The sequence below is a fragment of the Pseudophryne corroboree genome, chromosome 8, assembly GCF_028390025.1.
Source record: "Pseudophryne corroboree isolate aPseCor3 chromosome 8, aPseCor3.hap2, whole genome shotgun sequence".
Lineage (NCBI taxonomy): Eukaryota > Metazoa > Chordata > Amphibia > Anura > Myobatrachidae > Pseudophryne > Pseudophryne corroboree.
The window spans coordinates 256,752,680-256,758,679 of record NC_086451.1 but is presented as its reverse complement, the minus strand read 5'-3'; positions in this window follow the sequence as shown (position 1 = coordinate 256,758,679).

The following is a 6,000-nucleotide window of genomic DNA, read 5'->3' as shown; positions in this document are numbered from 1 at the left end:
AAAAGATTGCAAACAGTCATGTAAGGCCTGGGAGAAAATACTTGGGCTGTCAATGAAACCTTGGGGTAGCCTGTACTCCAAGGTACAGGGTAGCCTGTACTAAAGGTGTACTGTACTCCCCTGTAAGTAAAGGCAAAGAGGTATTGGCTGTCAGGGTGAAGAGGGACAGAAAGAAAGCAGAGCAGAGATCAATGACAGTGAAGAATTTTGCGGTAGGGGGAATTTGCATAAGGATGACAGCTGGAACGGGCACTACGGGGAATTGGCACTCAACTATTTTGTTTATCCCCCTTAGATCCTGCACTAACCTGTAACCCCTCCTCCACTCTTTGTCACTGGGAAGATGGGACTATTGGCGGTGCTGGACATCCTAACTAGGATGCCCTGCTGTAGCAGCCACTCTATGACGGGGTACACTCCTAACTCTACCTCTGGCTTCAGAGGATATTGAGAGATTTTTGGAGCTATCCTGCCATCTTTTACTTGCACTGCTACTGGAGCTACATTCGCCATCAATCCAGTGTCCTGTCCATCTTTGGTCCAAAGGGAACCCGGTATTTGTGAGATAATTTCCTCTACCTTTGATGGACACTTGTCTATAACAGTAGAATGCGACATTAGCCTTTGAGGGGTGTCTAGTATATCTTGCACTTCTTGAGCATGGTTCTCAGGTATATCCAAGAAGACACCCTCAGGAGTACAATATATGACACACCTCATTTTACACAATAAGTCTCTGCCAAGTAGATTAGTCGGAGCCGATGCTGCCAACAGGAAAGAATGTTTGGTTTGCAAGGGCCCTATCGTAATCTCTGCTGGTCTACTCAACGGGTATTGTTGCACCGTTCCTGTTACTCCCATTGCCGAAATCGTTTTTCCCATGGTTTGTACACCTGATGTGGAATTCAACACTGACCTGGCCACCCCTGTATCTACAAGAAAAGGTAATGGTACACCAGCTACATCAACCATGACCTCAGGTTCCTTTCCAAGGCTAGCAATCAACTTAACTGGTTGTAGATTACAGGTGTGGCCTGACCTCTATTGTGTAGTGCGACCTTCCCGCAGCGTGCTGGCAGCTACGATATGTGAGGGGGATAACTGAGAGTTTTCGGAGGTCTGCCAGTCCCTCCTAGGTGGGTACCTCCGTGTTTCCCCTCTATGTGGTCCCTGTTCCCAACTATGTGTGTTATAACGTGGTTCGTATCCTGGTCTAGGGGGTCTGTATACATAATGTGTCCCTTTATTCCTACATTCCCTTGAGTAATATCCTTTCTTCTGGCAATTGTAGCATACTATTACACGTGACTTACCATCAGGGGTCTGGGGTTTTGGCTGATGTGGTTTTGCTGTAAGAGCCTGTATACTTACCATCATCAGCCTATCCCCTTGTGACTCCCTGTGTTTACTGATATTCCGATCGTGCTTGATAGCGGACTCTCTGAACGCAGCCACCGAGATACCTCTCCAGTTAGGTAGAGAGGTTTGCTCCCTTGTCCTTAGTGATTCCTTCAAACCGTCCATTAACACAGAAATAGCTACCTCCCTGTGGTGTGCATTATCCTTAATATCCTCGATCCCAGTGTATCTAGCTATTTCCTGCAGTGCTCGATGGAAATATTTAGATGCCATTTCACCTTCCTTTTGTCTTATGGAAAAGATTTTATTCCATTTAACAATAATAGGGAAATACACTCCTAATTGCAGATTGATTTGCTTTACGTTCTCCTGATTGTATTCATCAGTGAGAGGTACTTCTGCATCTAACTTACAATCCGTTATGAATTTTGTGATGTCAATATTTGAGGGTAGACACATCCGTAGCACTGTTCGCCAATCTTTGTTTGTGGGTTCATGGGCGTTACCTAACTCTCTAACGAATTTCTGGCATCCGACTAGAAATTTTCTGGGATCGGGGAATTCTGACATAATTGACCTTAACTCTGCTCGGGACCAGGGACAATGCATGGCAATGTTCCTGATGGGAGTTACTCCCTGATTGTCAGTTCTCCCATTGGGAACTGCAATCACCCTGACATGATTTAATTCAACTACATCATTTTGGCTTGACTCTATAATGTGAGGAGCTATTGTCTCTGCATAGTGTATGGTGCCGTACTTACCTGTGGACACAACCTCACTTACCCCTCCATTAGGGGGCATCGCTACAACCCTTGATGGTTGGGCCGTGCCCACTTGAGTATTCCGTATGGTGGCTGCTAGAGAGAGTGCCGATATTGTGCTGGGCTCATCTTCCTGCTCACAGTCCTGGGAAAAAAATAAAACGGGATACAGCTGGCAAGGGTTAGGGTTAACACATGGATTAATTACTTTCCTATCCTTTACCAATGCACCATTGCTTGTAGCCAATTTCTCCCCATCAACATATGGTGGTGGTGGTGCGGTCGCCATTGCTTTCCCGCAATGTTTGGAACCTGCTGTGCGAGCCAATTCCCTCTGCACATCCCCCTCTTGCTGCCACAAGTTTAAACAATCTGTATGTCTAATCCTGTGTTTTCTGGACTTTATCAGACATATCCTTATCCTTATGTTCTGTAATACCTCTGGCTCAAAGCTGCCCATCCTAGGGAATGATACCCTATCTTCCGCAGCCATATGTACCCATTCAGAACAAAAAGTCTCCGCGTGTTGACCATATTTCCCACACATAATAAACCTCGCTGACCCCTTGGGCCGCGGCTCTTCAACCGGAACCCTGGCTACCATACGTCCACCGCTTGTGCAATTGGATCCCATCATGGACTTTTTCCTTTTTACGCAATCCCCAATGCACGACAAGTTCTTAGAGCGCTTTCACCCAGTCCTTCTCCGCTGATGTACCACGACTCACTCCAATAGTGACCACCGTGTACCCAGTGAGGTGCCCTAACTGGTTTTTATTCACTGGAAATTTTAGGAGTGACTTACCTTTTCCAGTGAATATCCACCATTGGAGATTTTCCTGAGAGAGACCAGCGAAAACTCCCTATGCACTTATACACAAATCACGCTTGCATATGCTTTACACAGCGCTAATGATACCGCGGTTTTGTGCAAAAAGTTTGCACAAGGGTATCAAGTTGCGTCACGTATCGCACCAACAAATGCGCGGTCCAATCGCACAGCGTATAGGTACTTGTTACCTATCCGCTCTACGACCACTGGAGTCGAATATACAAGCTGCGATCCTCAGCCAGAGTGTAACAAAAAACCTTTACTTCAATACTACACAATGCACAATTCACTATTACGCTCCTCTGCAAATCTCCTCACGATTTGCATACTTTACGATCTATACTAACGTGAGTCAGCTGCCTCACGCCGCCAAGCCTCCGCTTACTTGGTGTACCAACGACGGGATCCCGAATTCCGGGGTTCAAATCCACTCACTCCACTTTCAGCTCACACAAATACACAGTATTTTTCTGTACAGAAAATTTCCACTCTTTCTGATCGGCAGCTTTACCCCAGAGGCAGTACAGTTTAGACAAAAGTCTCACACTAATCTGCTTTTGAAATCGGATAGCTATGTGCTATTGTATTTAAGGTATACTATCCCACCTTTTATATTGAACAAACTATCGTGTCATTTGTACTTAGCGTCCGCACTCTTATGCAACGTTGCGTAAACACGCGACCGTGCGTGCCTTTTATGCTGCGTGCGCGGTCCTGTACTTTGTCCGGCCCACGTGTACAAAACGTGCGTCCGCAATAATACAAACCACACAATCTCTATAAATGTGAGCAATACAAACTATAATTGCTCACTTAACACAACCCACACATGTTCTGTATAACCCTTTACAACCAGGCCAGAACTGCGTTTTGTGTTTTTATTATAATTATTCCCTTTACACACTAATTCAAATTTATCTATATGGCAACAAATGTATCCGATTTCAAACAGATCTAAACTGATCTAAAAATCTATACCTTGTGGCAACAATATGTGAGAGGGTATGCAAAGTATCGGTACCCTTTGTGTACGCTTTTGGCGCCCAAAAAATTACACAGATTTTTTAAATAGCTTTTTTCCTGTCTATCCATCAGCACCTCTGCAGACTAGACAGAGCAGATGCAATCTAACAGCACACAAAATAGGGTTTTAAAACATCCAGCAACCAGAAAAAGGTTTAACGTAAAGATGTATTTCCACCCTTTGCTGATAGATTAAAGTCTGCTATGATCTGCTAGCCCTTGAGTGTGTGAAAAACCGGATTGAGCCCCCAATTGTAAATGCTTATTTACTTTACAGGACAGAAAGCTATACCTTAATACACTTTACTTCGAGCCGCTGTATGTAATCCTCACCCTACGTACTTTTTACACAGTCAGTGTACAAATATTTTCGACTTTAACACCCTCTGGTATGATGATCGACTCCCAGCAGCAGCAACAACAGCAGCGCCAGCAGCAGTAGACGTTACACTCAAGGATCCATCGGAGGAATCCTATTCAGGAGAGGACTCGTCAGACTTGCCAGTGACATGGCCTGCAGGACTATTGGCTTTCCTGTCTAAGGAGGAAATTGACACTGATGGAGTTGGTGGGGTGGCTTGCAGGAGCTTGGGTACAAGAGGAAGAAGGGATTTAGTTGTCAGTGAACTGCTTCCGCTGTCACCCAAAGTTTTTGAACTTGTCAATGACTTCTGATGAATGCGCTCCAGGTGACGTATAAGGGAGGATGTTCCTAGGTGGTTAACGTCTTTACCCCTACTTATTACAGCTTGACAAAGGCAACACACGGCTTGACACCTGTTGTCCACATTTCTGTTAAAATAATTCCACACCGAAGAGGTGATTTTTTTTGTAATTTGACCAGGCATGTCAATGGCCATATTCATCCCACGGACAACAGGTGTCTCCCCGGGTGCCTGACTTAAACAAACCACCTCACCATCAGAATCCTCCTTGTCAATTGCCTCCTCAGCGCCAGCAACACCCATATCCTCATCCTGGTGTACTTCAACAGTGACATCTTCAATTTGACTATCAGGAACTGGACTGTGGGTGCTCCTTCCAGCACTTCCAGGGGGCGTGCAAATGGTGGAAGGAGCCACCTCTTCCCGTCCAGTGTTGGGAAGGTCAGGCATCGCAACCGACACAATTGGACTCTCCTTGGGGATTTGTGATTTAGAAGAACGCACAGTTCTTTGCTGTGCTTTTGCCATCTTAACTCTTTTCAGTTTTCTAGCTGGAGGATGAGTGCTTCCATCCTCATGTGAAGCTGAACCACTAGCCATGAACATAGACCAGGGCCTCAACTGTTCCTTGCCACTCCGTCTCGTAAATGGCATATTGGCAAGGTTACGCTTCTCCTCAGACGCTTTTAATTTAGATTTTTGGGTCATTTTACTGAATTTTTGTTTTTGTATTTTACATGCTCTCTACTATGACATTGGGCATTGGCCTTGGCAGACGACGTTGATGGCATTAAATCGTCTCTGCCATCACTAGTGGCAGCAGCTTCAGCACTAGCTGGAAGTGGATCTTGATCTTTCCCTATTTCACCCTCCACATTTTTGTTCTCCATTTTTTAATGTGTGGAATTATATGCCAGTAATATTATTATATCAATACTGTACTGTACAACTATATACTGTTGGTCACCAAAATGCTGCACTGTACTACTATATATACTGCTCACAAAAATGCAGCACAGATATGGAATGGATACTTGCAGTGACACGGAGCTGCAAGATACAGCAATGGCCTACTGTACTGTACAACTATATACTGTTGGTCACCAAAATGCTGCACTGTACTACTATATATACTGCTCACAAAAATGCAACACAGATATGGAATGGATACTTGCAGTGACACAGAGCTGCAAGATACAGCAATGGCCTACTGTACTGTACAGCTATATACTGTTGGTCACCAAAATGCAGCACACTGAGCACAGATATTTGCAGCACACTGAGCACAAATATGGAGCTTTTCAGGCAGAGAACGTAGATGTTTGCAGCACACTGAGCACAGATATTTGCAGCACAC